Source organism: Gorilla gorilla, chromosome 2, assembly GCF_029281585.2.
Source record: "Gorilla gorilla gorilla isolate KB3781 chromosome 2, NHGRI_mGorGor1-v2.1_pri, whole genome shotgun sequence".
Classification (NCBI taxonomy): domain Eukaryota; kingdom Metazoa; phylum Chordata; class Mammalia; order Primates; family Hominidae; genus Gorilla; species Gorilla gorilla.
Genome location: NC_086017.1, coordinates 180,570,001 through 180,587,549, shown reverse-complemented (window position 1 = coordinate 180,587,549; position 17,549 = coordinate 180,570,001). Strand labels below are relative to the sequence as shown.

At 36.2% G+C, this 17,549-nt stretch overlaps 1 protein-coding gene across 7 annotated transcripts in view; it reads left to right on the top strand.

Annotated features, from left to right (window-relative positions):
- Positions 1-17,549, top strand: part of MECOM (MDS1 and EVI1 complex locus) — a 576,150-nt gene that overhangs the window by 164,539 nt on the left and 394,062 nt on the right. The gene's annotated exons all lie outside the window — the stretch shown is intronic.

The window sequence follows — 17,549 nt, the reverse complement described above, 5'->3', positions numbered from 1 at the left end:
TGGCTAGCCACTGAATTCCAGTGAACTCCTGATAGACTCTGCCCATCCCTAATATGTTTTCAATGGTGAGAAATTCTGCCACTGGCCACTGCAGAATTTTCTTTGCTTCTAATTTCCCCATAACAACAGGGCTTTTTCTTGTTTGAGGAGGCTCCCATATCCTAAATGCAGATCCAAGAGAAAAGCTTTGCATGTCCTCATTTGTTCTCCATATTTGTGACTTCTAGTTGGAGTCGACCCTTTTACTGGTAGGGTCGTTATGCTTACTATGTGTCAGGCACTGTTTTGAAGACTTTACAGGTATAGCTCATGAGAGCCTCACATCAGTCTTACGACACAGATCTATTATTATCTCTTCTAAAAGAGGAGGAAAGGACAACCCCAACCTGCTGAAAGTTTTCAGCTTGTAAGCGGCCAGCCATCAATTAACATCACTGTGCCATGCTGCCTTCCGTAAGTACAACCTGACTAATGGCTTTGAAACTGAAGAGCTTTTGTGAGTGGCTGGTTCATAGTTTTGATAGTGAGACCAGTGTCCAAATTACCAGTACATCCAGGTTTGGGCCATTTAGCCTCATTTGGAAAAGCCATGGAAAGAATGAGTATTGGAATATGAAAATATGCTAGTCTCTCCATTTCTTAGAGGTGTTATGAATAGTACTACTTTGTAATTAAAAGTTGTTTCAACTAAGAAACAAGCATTCTTTCGAAAAATATAGTCTCTTCTATTATGTAAAAGAACCAGGCCAGACACAGGTTGGCACTAAAAAGACAGGTGTGTAAAATACAGACTCTAATTGTAGCTCAGAATATTATAATATGGTGTGTTTAGAAATAATTATCAAAGAATAAAAACTTAAATGAATATCATATTTGTGGTGAAACTTTCTGTACAATTGAACCATCTGCTGCTCCATCCCTGTCCTCCCCCACATACAATTACAGTCTGTTGTGATGAGATTCTACCTTTTTCACCACCCAGGCTTATCAAAGCTATAAACCGGTCACATAATTCACAGAAGCTTAAAGATACGTGGAGAACTTGGATAGGGTCCAGGGGAGAGCAATGAAAATGATTAACGGGTTGGAAAATAGCACTGATGAAAAAAGATGAATGGAATCAGGATTACCGGTATTGAGAAGGTTTAGAGGTGACTTAATAACTGTCCTCAACTGTATGAAGGACTATTAAGAGAAGCATGGTGACCAAATGTCTTCCAAGAAGGAGAAAAGGATCTAGCCTACAACAGGGAAGATTTAAGCTAGATGTGAGTTTCAAACAGGAGTCTCCTCTCCATCCTCACTAGTGTCATTTATTGACTCTCTTCCATTCCTTGGATCATCATTATTGATTTTTAATGATAAGGATGAAGGTGAATGGCACCATGGCTGAAACAGTTTAATAGATAACTAAAAGATTTCTTCTCATGAAGGCAGTGACTCTCAGTTGGAAGTTTGGAGTAGAAAGATGAATCAGAATCACCACACGGGGAGCTTTTACAAAATACAGATGCTCCAGGGTCCCTCACTGTCCTCTACCTTCCCTTGAAGAATAAGTGCTTTAAAAGATTGTGCTCTTGATTAGTTAATACAGATAGGTGAAAGCAGGAAGAGCTTAGTGGTGTATAATAAAACTTTGGTGATGAGTGTATTCAATGGGGTGTTTTGATTAGTTGGCCATTTTAGTTAGCTTATAGCTAATGTATTTCAATGCTTACACCTTGAGAATAGTTTGATCTTTTTATCTTTTCCTTGCTTTAATTGTATTCTCAACAGAACTTCTGGCATCTGACTTCTTGGGTAGCAGTTTTGCAAAGCATAGCAACATGAATCAAGAGTAAGGCAAAGAGCGGGCTTGGTATTTGGGCTGCCTTACGCCCTTGGGAGCCAGAGAGGAAGAACTGGGCAGTGTGAACTGTCAACTTGTTAGTTTTACCAATAAGTTTACTCTCTGAAAATATTCCCTCTCAAAAATTTATCAGTGAAAATCACAAGAGAAACATCACTTAAAATTAGGTGTTTCCTCTGGGTAATAAAAACTGATATTGTCCCCTGTTTTAAAATATTAAGGTGGAGGAAATAAAACACAAGGCAAGCAGAGAAGACAGTGAAATGGTCAGTGTCATGTTTACATGTTATGAGAATGCTGTATAATCATAACAATTATTTTCCCTCAAAAGCTCTACCTCTTTGATCTAGCTCAAATTTCACACCAACCATCAAAGATGATTGCTGCATAAATCTGTATTCTTTCCTACCGTTTAAGGTTATTGGTACTTTGATTAATTTAACCACATGTTACTGTCAGGTTGAACACACTCATCTGTTTCAAAGTGTGTACTCGTCAATCTCTCTATGGTTCCTTCCTTTCAGGCCTTATTTCATCACGTTTAAGGAGACTCTCCTGCCCTTTATCTTGTTAGGCTTTCAACAGCTTAAGTTGAATCTTCATTCTTTCATTCTTGCTGTCAAGTCTTCTTCAATAGGCTCTCTCATTTCCCTATTCATAAAATGTCAGGGCTGTTTCTGTTTCACACAGCATTATATGCAGAGTCATATGTTGCTACAGATTAAATCATTTCCCATCTAAGGAACTTCAGTTACCCAGTATATATATACACACCCAGTATATGTGTGAAATATATATATATATATGTATACATATGTGTATATATAAAAATACATATGTCTGTATGTCTTACAAACATACATATATATGTATGTAAGACAGTGTTCAAAGCAGAGTGTGGTGTTCCTCTTTAGATTCTAAGGGAACTGCAAAGTGAAGGAGGCAGCAATGTGGTTTTGTTACTGGTGGGAACTCGTGGTGCTATCTGAGAAGGGAGAAGCACCATACAGGTTTTGCAAGAGATTAAAGCTTCGTTATTCCTTTTGAAGATGAGGAAAATAAAATGACAGTGTTGCACAGGTATTTAGAATCAAGTTTTATGAGACATGCTACTTGATCAAATAAACCATGTTTGCAAATAAACCATATTAACTGTGAGTTCTGTTCTTGAGCCCCAGTGCTTGGTACCCAGCAAATGTTCAAGTATCTTTTTGAACGAATAAATGGAGTTGTATGGTATGGCTGGAGGCTCAAGAAAAATGATAGAATACAGTGACTACAAAACATATTAGCTAAAGTTTCAGCGCTTGAACAAGAAGATTGTTCATTGTTCTGACTATAGCTTTCTATTCTATTTAAATAAGAAAAGGCAGGTAGGTACGATTACGTTTCTAAACATGAGTTATTATCATTACTATTTTTTAAAATGGAGTCTCTCTCTGTCTTCGAGGCTGGAGTGCCGTGGTGTGATCTCGGCTCATTGCAACCTCCGCCTCCTGAATTCAAGCAATTCTCCTGCCTCAGCCTCCTGAGTAGCTGGGACAACAGGTGCTCACCACCAAGCCTGGATAATTTTTGTATTGTTAGTAGAGGGGGTTTAGCCATGTTGGCCAGGCTGGTCTTGAACTCCTGACCTCAAGTGATCTGCCCACCTCGGCCTCCCAAAGTGCTGGGATTAGAGGCGTGAGACACCATGCTGGGCCTAATATGAGTTAATTTTACTGGTTACTCCATTTATTACTATTTCTTTAATAACAGTATTGTAGGTAGGGTTATATAATAATAGTATTAAACACGTGTATGGTAAATAACTGTATTTAACTTGATCTTTAATATTATTTTGTGACTGCGCTTAACACAAGTAGTTATTTTTTATTTCCTACTTAGGTTGAAAATATTATACATTGAAAGCAGGGATTGTTATATATGATTCAGGATAAAAATTCCAAAATAATCTTCAGTGGATGACAAGTCCTGAGGTTGGCCAAACCTATAATAATGGCTTTGGAATTGAGCAAAGGAATGAATGGAAAAGTGATCCATTTATTCAACAAGTTATGCTCTCATACAATGGACTTGACTGCTGTTTCATTGAGTTGGTCAACTAGGTCGTATTTTGCTTTTCATTGAAAGCTAATTCTTTCTTACCCCACGAACTTTCTCTCCTACTTGCTATAATATCTAAATAGCCTCATATCTATTTTCAGCACTGTGCATCTTCTCTTCCTTTAAAACTCTTCTTCAAAGTCAGTAGGGTCATGCCACTGACCCCAGGAAACTGAATGTGTGTTTGTGCTGAGCAGAATTGAAGACAATACTAATGTACCAAACTTGGGAAGCTTAAAAAGCACTTATCTTTAAGAATTCTAGTCCCAGATAAAAGTGTTTTCTTTGATATTTAAATACATCTGTGCCTGTTTTATTGAGTTAAACAAACAAACCAAAATATAGCAAAAATAGATGAAATTATATCACTTCTTGAACCAGGAAAAGAAACAACTTTTATAACTGGCAATAGATGAATGTGATGTGATTCATAGCATTTTGTACATTTAGTCTTGGAGATCCCATGTTTCTGATTGAAACATGAAACTAGAAGGATTGATGAAGAAAGTGAAAATGTATCATGTAATTTCTAAAATCCACTTGAGGTTGGTACAAATGTCTTACAGAGCTAGTTTTGTTGGTACATGGCTCTGGTTGGTAACAATGCTGACTATGTTTCTGAAACAAGAGGTCCCAAACATTGGGGTATGGTTTCCTCTTAGTCTATTAGGAAGTTTTCATTGTTCTGAGACAAAATGAGAAAAATGTAGTTATTCATGAAGATAAATTGAAGTCTTCATTTCAAAGACGTTTGATTATTGTGAGATTATTATTCTTATTTTTCTGTCTTATAGTGCCTTTTCTTTTGTGAAATAATGTTAGTGTTAATGTGTATAAAATTTATTTATTTTAATTACTGATACTTAAAAGTCTTGGTCTGCAAATCACCAACCTAGAGCCTTTTCTAGTATCATCTGTAGTCCATATTCATGAGACCTGGAGGAAACTCCAGGTCTTTTGGTTAGGACATTTGCCCTGGGTGGATCTACTTTGGTCAGCAATTGTCTCTGCAGTGACTTTAGACCTGATTCCAGGATTTCTAAGTGGCAATATCTATTCTCCTTTTTCGTGTTATATACTCAATAATTCATTTGATTTTTAATTATGAAATGTTTCAGACTGGGCATATTGACTCATACCTGAAATCCCAGCACTTTGGGAAGCTAAAGTGGAGGATTGCTTGAGCCCAGGGGCTTAAGACTGGTTTGGGCAACGTAAGGAGACCCGTCTCCACAAAAAATTAAAATGTTAACTGGGGATAGTGGTATGTGCCTATAATCTTGGTTACTCTGGAGGTTAAGGAGAGAGGATTGCTTGAGCCCAGGAATTACAGACCATCCTGGGCAACATAAGGAGACCCTGTCACTACAAAAAAACATTTTTTTATATTATGAAATGCTTCAAATATATGAAAAAGAACATAAAAATACCTATACACTCAGATATTAACATTTTGCATATCTACTAACAAACTCTCTTTTGCAAAAGAAAGAAAATATTGCAGATAAAGGCCCACCCCTCCTTTCTCTTACTCTTCTCCTATATCCTAAAGTTGGTGTAAAGTATTTCAATGTTCATTTTTGAACTTTAACTGTATATGTTCCATCACAAGCTACAGATTCTCTTTTGGCATGTTTTAAAATGTACATAAGTGGTACTATACTGTACATATCATTCTTCAACTTGCTTTTTTTTACTCAACATCTTGTATTTGAGATTAATCCATGATGATAAAGATTCAACAGATTTATTCACTTTAACTGTTGTATGATATTCTATTCTATGAATACACCACAGTTTATTAATTAGTTCCTCTACTTAGAAAAATAGTTGTTTCTGCTTTTCTGTTATCACAAACAGGGCTGTATCTAGCACCTCGTTTGGGTTTGTTTGTGCACCTGTGTGAGAATTTTTCAAGATCGATACCTTGAATTGAAATTGCTGGGTCGTGGCTATGTGCATTTTTAACTTTGCCACTTAATAACAGCTCATGTTGATTGTACACTTTACACTCCTAATAGGAGTGATTAAATTTCTATTTTTGCTAGATCTCTCTTCATCCCGTCCTCTCATACAATGATTAGTATTATCAGATTTATTAATTTTTGAAACTCTAAAGCGCATGCAAAGTCTCATTTGACTTTCTCTCTTTACTAATAAAGTTGATCATATTTTCATGTTTATTGGCCATTCAGGTTTCATTTCTGTGGATTTTGTATCATATTCTTTACAGGCTTTCTTTTTTCAGTTTTACATGACACTAATGCTTTGTTGCTTACATACATTGCAAGGTCATCTCTCAGTCTGTGGCTTGTCTTTCACTTTGTTAATGGCGAACTTTGCTTAACAGGAATTTCTATTTTTGAAGTAGTCAAATCTATGAATATCCCGTTTTATACTTTATATGTTTGTGCTTTTATGCATAGTGGCATCTTGTTTTAGAAATTGTTCTTGACTGATATTATAAAGCTATTTTCTCTTTTAAAAATTTCTATTTTGCTTTACATATTTAGGTATTTATTTGAAATTTATTTTTTGTTTGCATACGAGGTAAGGATCTAGTTTTAACCTTTTTTCTACACCTAACCAAGTGTTCTGGCTCTATTTATTGAAGAATTATTCTTTTCCCCACTGGTTTATTAATAATGCCTTCTCCATCATATACCAAGTTCCCACAAATGTGCAGGTTTGTTGCTTGGGTCGCTGTTCTGATCATTTGGTCCATTTCTTTATCCTGATGCCACAAACACTTTTTTAAAATTGTCACATCTTTTTAAGGATATCTTGATATCTGTAAGCCAAATCTCTTTCTCTTCCTCAAGATTGTTTCAGTCATTTATTCTTCCATATAAAATTTACAGTCAGCTTGTCAAGTTTCACACACACACAAAACCTGTTCTATTTTTATTTAGATTGATTTGACTTGTCACTTTCTCTATATGTTCTCTAGAACAGTTTCTTTAGGATGGGATTACTGGTTACTTGAAAATCTGTTAAAACCCCTTCTTTAATACTAGGTTAATGTATTTTGGAGATCAGTTACATATTCAACTTTTTAAATGGTTACATTCAGATTTGCTCTTTATTTATGTGTCAATTTCAGTAAGTTTTATTTTTCTAGGAAATTATTCTTTTGTCTAGGTTTTCAAATTTATTGACTTAAAAGTTGTTCATAGTAGTCTATCTAGCATTTAAAAATCTCTTGTGTATCTGTATTCCCCCTTTAAATTACTAATGTTTTCATTTATGCCTCCTTTTACAAAATTAATTCAGATGCCAAAATTTCGTCTGTTTTATTAGTTTAAAGGGTATTTTACTTTTCTTTTAAAAACTTTTGTTTTTTTAAATTCTGTTCATCTTTTTCTAAATTTTTGAATTGGACTCATTCATTGCTTTTTACTCCATTTCATTCCTAGTATAAACATTTAAGTCTATACATTTTCTCTAATATTGGTTTAGCTGCTTTTCACAAGTTTTGATATATAATGTTGTCAATATTATTTAGTTTAAATTATTTTATAATTTCTGTCATGATTTGTCTTTTGGCCCATATATTATTTAATATTCTTTAAAATTTCTAAACATGTGAGTTGTGTTATAGTTTTGTTATTCATTTTTATTGTACTGTGCTTTCTTTGTGGTTAAATATGGCAAATTTTTATAAATGCTTCACATAAACTGGAAAAATAGTGTTTTTATTACTTTTATTACTTTTTTATTTTCTGAGATAGAGTCTAGCTCTGTCGCCCAGGCTGCAGTGCAGTGGTGCAATCTCGGCTCACTGCAACCTTTGCTTCTCAGGTTCAAGTGATTCTCCTGCCTCAGCCTCCTGAGTAACTGGGATTACAGGTGTGTGCCACCACACCTGGCTAATTTTTTTTTTTTTTTTTGTATTTTTAGTAGAGACAGCGTTTTACCATGTTGGCCAGGATGGTCTTGAACTCCTGGTCTCAAGTGATCCACCCATCTTGGCCTCCCAAAGTGCTATGATTATAGGCGTGAACTACTGTGCCTGGCCTGGAAAAATGGTTTTTGTATACAGACTTCTATATATGTTTGATCAAACTTGTTAATTATGCTGTTCAAATTTTATGTGTTTCTACTAACTTTGGGTCTTTATTAATTACAGAGAGAGGTGTGTTGAAATTTGCCATTATAATTGTGAATTTGTCCATTTATTTCCTGTAATGCTGTCAATTTTTGCTTCATGCTTTTGGAAGTTAAATCATAAATTCCAGTAAGCCTATTGGAATAAATAAATTCCAATTTATTTATGCCTATAAATTCCAAACACTGTATCTCCCTGGTAAAGTTTTCCTTTTGTCATTTTGTAATAATTAGGGAATAATGATTTTTTCATTGAAGTATACTTTGTTTCATAGTAATGTAACCACTCTAGCTTTCTATTTTTTGGTATGTAGTATTTTTTTCATTCACTTACTTCCAAACTGAGTCCCCCCACCCGGACCCTGCCGCCCCCTCCCTTTTTTGCATATATCTCTTCCAAATAACACATAGCTGGATTTTGTTTCTTAAATAAATTTGTCCTTCTCTTTCTTCTAGGCTATGTATATCTATTGTGATTAGAGATCTGTTTGGATTTCTTTCTTTCTTCTTCTTTTCTGTTTTGTATTTGCCCTGCTTTCTGTCTGTTTCTTTTTCTTCTACTTGTTTTTCTTTCTCCTTTCCTGCTTCCTGTAAGATTCACCAAATTTTATTTATTTTTTATTTTTCCCTCTCCTACATTCTATTTGTGTTTTCTTAAATAAGCACAAATAGATATTTAATGTGCATAATTAACAAGCCTCACATTAAGTAATATTTACCCTCTTTCTGAAATATGGAAACACTGTAGATCACATTAATTCAGATTGTCCCCCTCCCCTGCCCCCAGTTTACATGCTAATTGCTGCCAAGTGTTTTCGTTTCACCTTGTACTTACAACTTCCAAAGGAGTCATGTTATTAATGCAATTAATGATTATTTAGATTTATACACATTATTTACCAATTTATTTTCTCACCATTGTTTCTTGTATCCTACTCCTTCCTTCCGGGTTCAATATTATTATTCTTGAAGTATATTTTTAGATTAATTTTAGTAATGTTTTGTGAGTAGTAACTTCTCTTCACCTTTGTCTGTCTGAAAATATCTTTATTTTACTCTTTTTTTTCAGTTAGTTTTTGGACTATACAATTAAAAATGTGAAATAAAAATTAAAACCAAAAGAAAGAAATGAGATATCATTTCTCTAATGACAAATTAAAAAAAATCTAAATAGAACTTGATGATTTAAAATTAATTAATTATTAAGGAAACATTTTGTGGTCTCTAGAAGATTATTCTACAGGTCAACCAGGTTATGTCTAAACCTGAAGTTCCTTTTGTCTGCTTGCTTTCTCTCCTAAAAGAGTATTTGCTTGTATGTTTTGTAATTTGGGGCTGTGTGCTCATTTTCACAAGGCTTTATCTGAGAAAATCTTGTAGAGCCTACATTTAGAATACGTTGCTTTGGAGTAGTTTCACATTTGTTTCTGGGGGTTTCAGACTGAGTTTATATTTGATGAGCATATTCCTCATTCTCTATTCCAATCCTAAATCCCAGGAGATAGCCTTTTTTCTTTTTTTTTAACCCAGATTGATTAATTATCCAGGTGTTCTTCCCCTTCTGGGTAATCAAAATATATTTTCAATAGATCTTTGTGCATCAAGTATCATTTTCTTCTTCATTCCCTCAGTACTGATACCAAAATTATCTTTCTCAAAGGAGATTCTGATCATATTAATTCTTCATGGTTTACCATGAAGATACAGAACAAGCTCCAAATACTTGGAAAGATCTGAGCCTTGCTGTTTGGTTTCTGGCCTCAAAATTCTTCTCTCATAAACACTTGATGCTTAAGTTGAAAATTTTTTAACATTCCTGGAATGTATAACGAGCACTCTTGTTTCAATGTCATTACATGTGCTGCTTCATTATTAGCTATCCTCCTTTACTTAGTAAACTTCTACTATTATTAAAGACTCAACTTAGGCATTGTGGGGAAGTGCTTTCATGCTTGGGTTGAATATAATTTTGTTTTGTTATTGTTTGTTGATTTGCTTTTAAAGAATAATTAAAAACACAAAAAGAGAGTTTATCATTTTATATTAGCGGGCTCTTCGTATTTCCACACCTAAAACCACATCAAACTTGGTGGTGTCTCTGGGATAGTATACATATATATATATAGTGTGTGTATATATATAGTGTATATATATATGTAGTGTATATATATATGTATATATATAGTGTGTATATATATACACACACACATATATATACATATATATATTTAGAGGAAGAATTGTACATTTCAAAGTTATCTCTATTGGTGGATTTATTAGCTAAATGCAAAATTGCATATTTCATTGCCAAATTGCCTTTTTGAAGGTGAAAAGTAAAGGGAGTGTATCTGAGCACGCAGCCTTTTTAGTAAAATAAAGAGATCTGGATACTCATTTGCCTTTGCTACTAAGTAGCTGAGTGTCTTCTCTCTTGCTTTGATTTCCCTCTTTTTAAAGTGAAAATGTTGGATGAGATGATCTTCAAGTTTCCTCTCACCTCCAAACTTCTAGTAATTTGATAAAGTGTCTTAGCTTTCTAGAGATATTTTATTGTAACCCTCTCTTTTTAGTTGGTAAATTTAAGGTAATGAATGTCTCACAATTCTTAGAAAATAAATTATCTCTAAGGTAAATTTGCATTTAAACTATTTCGTTGACTACAAAGTGATTGGTTAATATAACACTAACGAGAATATTCTGGCTAAAATAAAATTTTGTTTTTAACCTTATTTTGATTTAAAAGAGCAAGAGCGGCTGGGTGCAGTGGTTCATGCCTGTAATCCTAGCACTTTGGGAGGCCGAGGCGGGTACATCACCTGAGGTCAGGAGTTTGAGACTATCCTGGCCAACATGGCGAAACCCCGTCTCTACTTTAAATACAAAACTTAGCCAGGCGTGGTGGTGCACGCCTGTAATCCCAGCTACTCAGGAGACTGAGGCAGGAGAATTTCTTGAACCCAGGGGGTGGAGGTTGCAGTGAGCCGATATCGTACCACTTCACTCCAGCTTGGGTGAAAGAGTGAAACTCCATCTCAATAAATAAATAAATAAATAAATAAATAAGCAAGAGTAAAGATCAGAAATGCAGTACTTCGGGAAAGGTGCACTTGAAGCCCCGTTAATAGGCAAAGCTCTCCCTAAGTAATACCAGCTAGCTAATGTAATCAGTCTCAGTTGGTGCTTGCTTTACTACTGATGTATCTGAGCTGGTATGCTATAGAGATCAATAACTCTTTCGATATGCTTGTCAATTTGTAGTGTTGATGAGCAATTTCTTTTAAGGAGTCTTCCTTCAAATGTTAGTGTGCCTTCATAGGAAATAAAAGTGCCATAATTTCATGTGAAACATCCATCTGTTGTTAATATTTAATTATTATTTCCATTATTAGCTGAGATGTCTCAATCCCTGAAAACTTTAATCAACTGCTCCTAAATTTACTGTGTAAAAGAAATTTGCTTTAAAATTCCTTTGAGGTGTTTATATAAGTTAATAGCTAACTGCATTTTAAATCTTGAATGGAAAACTAGAATATTTATGATGTTTAAGTCATTAGAATTGGGCAGAGCATCTTTTTAAATGGAAAAGAATATTGGAAAGAAATAAATATATTTTGCTGAAATTTATGGAAATACACACTAATCAGCTGTGATATTTAAATTTTTTTCTCCCTAATTTTGTTACCTTTTACCTTCCATATTTTTTATGTCTCTCAATTCTTCTAACCAATATTTTCTTTAGCCCTGTTCTTTATCTCCTCTTTCTTTCTTTTTTCTCTTTTGTTTCTTTTTAAAGTTTCTCCTTCCTTTGTTCTTCATCCTTTCTTTCTGTTATAAACATTCACATATTTACAAAGCTCACCAATAAGTGCAAGCAGTAATGGGATTGGGCAAAGCAAAATGTTGAATTGTGAGATAAAAAGAATCACTTTTTGTTTACTAGAGAAATTGAAATATAACAGAATAACAATAGATTATTTTAAATGCCTGGTAGCTATAGGTTGTACTTTCCATTAGTTATATAAAACAATGTTTTTTCACTCCATGTATTTATTTAAACATAAATTGGTCTGCAGGACTGTGTTCTATATGTTAAGTTGTAGTTTTGGCTGCTAGTCGAGTATACCATGAATTAATGATCACCTGATACTGATTCGAGTTGAGGTGAATACCAAGATTTATTGACCCAAGTGGAAAATATGGACCAAAGTGAAACCTCTGTCAATATTTATTTACCTTTACAGGAACAATTAATCTTGATACTCCTTGAAACAAGAAGTCAATATATGTATTGTTATGTACTTTTGGAGACTTCCATTAGAAATATTGGCAAGTCCCTGCTTTGTGGCCATAGATTTAAAAGGCCTATCAATTTTAAATGTTTCGGTCATTGAGAGCTAAAACATGTAACATATCACAGTGTTATTCACCAGAAATAAAAAATCAAGAGTCTGCTCAGAGTAGGTTAATATGAGTTCCTTTCTTCAGTCCAGCTGATGGTTTTTAGTAAGATGAACTGCCAAAGAGACAATGAGCACTGACTTCTCCATGCATGACTTTATCTTGTTAGAAGGTGGGTTGCCAGGCGCGGTGGCTCACGCCCGTAATCCCAGCACTTTGGGAGGCCGAGGCGGGCGGATCACGAGGTCAGGAGATGGAGACCATTCTGGCTAACACGGTGACACCCCGTCTCTACTAAATATACAAAAAATTAGCCGGGCGTGGTGGCGGGCGCCTGTACAGGTTCCAGCTACTCGGGAGGCTGAGGCAGGAGAATGGCGTGAACCCGGAAGGTGGAGCTTACAGTGAGCCCAGAATGCACCACTGCATTCCAGCCTGGGCCACAGAGCGAGACTCCGTCTCAAAAAAAAAAAAAAAAAAAAAAGAACGTGGGTTAAGCTCCCCTATAACAGAGCTCTGCAGTGCTCCTCCCCATGGTGAATGACACAGGCGAGGACACGCCCCAGTGTGTCTTAGTTTCATCATGAGAACTTTGTAAGCAGCCTGTAAGGGAAGTACAGACTGTGAGATTTAGACCCCTTGTTTTTAGTTGTTTTTTTTTTTTTTTTCTCTAATAAGATCGTGGTGGAGGTAAAAGAAACTGTTATTTCACAGTGACTGGAAATGTAATGAAGTACTTGATATCTATGCATGAAGTGTTAGAGTTGAATTTTTAAGGAGAGAGATAGCATATTCCCTCCAGTCTATAAATTCCTGATTCAGAACATGATCTCAAGAGTTGTACTTTACATTTCTCTTCCCACCACCAAACAGTAACAAAAAGAAGAAACAAATGAAAACTATTAGTGCCCAGTGGGAATTCCAGTTGGGGCAGATCTTTGAGATATGGTATTAAAATGATGACTTGTAATTAAGAATGAAACCTTTTTGCTCCATATACATTAGATGAAAAGCTAACACCTCACCATGGAGCAGTCATTGCAGTAATGTTCATTCTCTTTTTACTTAACAGAAACCAGAGGTTGTTGTGTCTAGGGAAATGTCCAACAAGCTAGTGAAGTGTGTTGAGGACACACACACACACACACACACAGATTTGTCACTGGAATAATATATATTTATTTGTGGAATAGACAAATTATATTCTAGACACTGTGAAAAGTTTTTAGTTTTTTTTTTATTTTTAAGTATTTATTTATTTGAGATAGAGTCTTGCTCTGTCACCCAGGCTGGAGTGCAGTGGCACCATCTTGGCTTACTGCACCCCCTGCCTCCCAGGTTCAAGCGATTCTCCTACCTCGGGCTCCCAAGTAGATGGGACTACAGACATGTACCAAAATGTCCAGCTAATTTTTGTATTTTTAGTAGAGACTGAATTTCACCATGTTGGCCAGGCTGGTCTTGAATTCCTGACCTCAATTGATCCGCCCGCCTCATCCTCCCAAAGTGCTGAGGCTTTTTTAAAATTGCCAATCCCAACATTGTCTCAGAATTGTTTTTAATACCCAGCATAACCTAACATGCCAAGATATACAGCTAAAAGTCATGAATTGGCTAATATCCATGACCAATTAACACATTAGTAGATTTGTGTTCAGCTTAAAAACTTTAACTTGTTTTTTTAACCGATGTTTTCTCTCATCCTGGGGTGATGATTTGCTTTTTTGAGGGGGCAGATGTTATTTATTTTTATAAAGTTTAATTCTTTTTCTGGTTAAAACAGAAATGTATACTCTCTTTTTGTTAACTTGTGAAGTACAGAAACGTGTTTTAAGATTTTGTGCCATGTATTGTTAATAAGGATAGCAAAAACAAAACTCAACAAAACAACAACAAATAACAAACAAGCCCCCCCTCTCAAGAACTCAGAAACACCAGGAAAAATGGCATCTTTTAATGTGTTGATCCTTGACACTCTGCAGACAGTAGCAGCAAAAAACACACATCCACAAATATGCCCCTTAATCTTCAGAGAGGAACCTCCTGAAAAGCACAGGCTTCTAGGATGTGGCTCAGAAACAGCTTATCTCCCTTCATCTCCTTTTTGAAGAACAAAAACCACCCACCTCATTGGTTACCAGGTCGCCCTATCATCAGCCAACCAGCTTGGACAAACACAGCAGAGAACACTAAAGGATCCTATACTTTGACTAGTGGAAGGAAAAATGGCTGGTGATATAAAAGGCCAACTTATTTACATAAAGAGGTATTATAAATGGTATGGGCAAAGTGACTAAAGAGATGAGAAAAAAAGTGGGAAAGGGAAGGAGAAGAATGGCAGCCACGGGGGAGGGGGTCGGGGGAGCAGTGGACTGAGAGCAGATGAGGAGGATGAGCAGTGTAGGGCCAGTGAGCCACCTGTATACACCTTGTAACATCCTTTTTTCCTACATCTGGGAAGTACTCCAGTAGTCCTTGAAGAATTCAGATTGCAGTGTTGAAGGCAAGCTAGCAGGTAGAGCTCAATGCTTTGAGGTGGAGATTAGGATGGAAGGTATTCATGGGACAGTATATGTGATAAAGAAGCTCTTTCAATTAAATAAAAAGAAGACAGCACTAGCTTGCTTGAAAAAACACAATTATATTTGAATTCTTCACATGTCAATATGTTAGTCTTTGGCAACCTACAGAAAACCATCACCATACTTTTTTTATACCAATAGTGATGACTCCACTTTGACCAAAAGGCGAATCAATGTAGAAAAAAGTCCATTGTCTTCACTGTGGAAAGTACATCGAATCTGGAGTCAGATGGATTAGCATTCAGGCCTCTTGGTAGTTTTCTGATATTGGACAATTTACTTACTCTGTATTTGTTTCAGTTAAAAAATGGGGAATTTATCTTAACATTTTTGTGAGGACTAAAATAAGAGATTTTAAAGGTGCCTGGCACAGTGCCTGGGACAGAGTATGTGCTCAATTATATTAGTCACGTTCCTGCCTCAAGAGCTTTTCAGGTCCCTATAAGGAAAAGGCCATAAAATTTAGAAGACATTAGGCATGAGTTTTAGTGGTTATATCAACAAATGTGTCTGCTTTCTAAATTTGTGCCTGAGAATCAGGCAGAATTTTTTTTTTTTTTTTTTTTTTTTTAGGTAAGAGAAAATCTGAAAATGAGACATTTCATTCACCTCCATATCTTTACTGCTCAGACACATTGGCCGATATCTGCTTGGCTTTACTTCCAGTGCTTTCTCTAATTGCAGAGGCATGTGAAGGCCGTAATCTTTAGAAGAGCCTTCAAAGCCTTGCATGGTCTGGCCCTGCCTGTCTTTCCAGCCTCACCCTTGTGACTGTCTCCTCCACTGTCTATGCTCCAGCCACACTGGGCTTCATTCTTTCCCCCACCAACCCAAACTTTCTCCTTTCTTAGGGTCTTTGTTACCTCTGCTTGAGATACTGTTCCTAGACGCCTCCCTTTCCTTCTTGTTGCTGCTCATCTCTGTCTCTTGCACACACACACACACACACACACACAGAGACACTCACATCCCTATCTATGTGAATTCCTACTTGCTTTATATCTCACCTTAAGTGTCACTTCCTGCCTGAGACCCTAGTGTATGTTAGATTTGCTGGTCAAAAGCTTTTCCAGCATTCCTCCTGCTACTTATCACATTTATGACTAATTAGTTATCTTGGTAGATGCTGGCTAATGTCTGTCTTTCTGGCTACAGTATTAGTAAAGACAAGGATTATGTTTGTCTGAATCACCACTGTGGCCCTCCCATTCAGTTCTATGCCTGGTACATAATAGGTGATCAACAAATATTTTGGTGAATAAATAATGCTAGATGCAGAAACAAATTAGTGACTACATCATTGTAGCATTACAAGATTGTGGAGTCCTGCTGTGTCCCACATCAATAACTGCTGGCTCTGTATGGTTAATCTGTGCTCTCTGAATTGTAAAATGACCCAGTATGGTTAAAAATGGGCCTAAAATGACGTAAATGGTTTTTATCACAGAGGAACACCACCAGATATTTGTTCACAAAGGAAGCTGGTTTAGCCTAGGAATTGGCATCCCTTCTCCTGTATAGTTTTTTTAAGCCATAATACTCAAGTCTATCAAATATCCTAGCACAGTACACACAACCTTAGGGAAGTGGCAGGCACCAGTCACTATTCCCGTGGGTGGTTAAGCCTTTGGAATCTGGGAACAACTGAAGGGTAGTAATTGGTGATACTTATTGTCTGAACATAACTCAGTCTTGGCTTAGCTTGGGAAGTATTCGTACCCTCAGTTGTGGGGGTGCTTGGCCAAGGGCAGAGGTGTCCCTATAGGTCACTCTGAGGCATTTTTATCTGCACAATAGCTATTAACAAGTAATGGGAAAAGTGGAGATAGGCCGGTTACTCTAGGTGGCTATAAAACAAGTGTAGATAGGACACAAAGGAGCAGCAGAGTGAGTACACATGACAAAAACCATACCGCATATTGAATTCTGCCTTGACAATATCATTCTTCTACAGTTGTCAATATTAATACTTTTCTATAAGGAAATGGAATGACATTAATGATACATGCAACATCCTTTATGTAAAAATGCCCCAAATCCAAGAGCCTTCCAGAGCACCAGGAAAAGTTTCAGAGCCATTGGATGTCTCTCTTTGTCAGATGCCACGGTGTCAGGCTCCGAGCCATTTGTCATCCCTGAATTTCATTATCTGCTCCTTCCCTGTCTTTCATTCTCAGTTTGCTAGGACATTTGTTCACCGTTGACCTCCCTGACAAATAATACACCTTAATTATGTTGGCAAGAGGGGATATGTCATTCCCGGGCCACTTTAATTGTCTATCCGACAGGCATCCTGCTGTGGCATGTAGCTTCTGTGGTATTTTGACTGCAGTGGTAGGAATATCCTGTGCTTGCGCTTTGTCTAGAGATAGTCTCAACTTTTACAGGTTCTGAAGATAATATGTCTTATTGAAGCCGTGTATCACTTTTGTTTTGCAGTTGCTAAAACAAGCTCTCACATTAATTTGGTGGAAACAGTACAGATTGGCTATCTACAACGTTTGCCT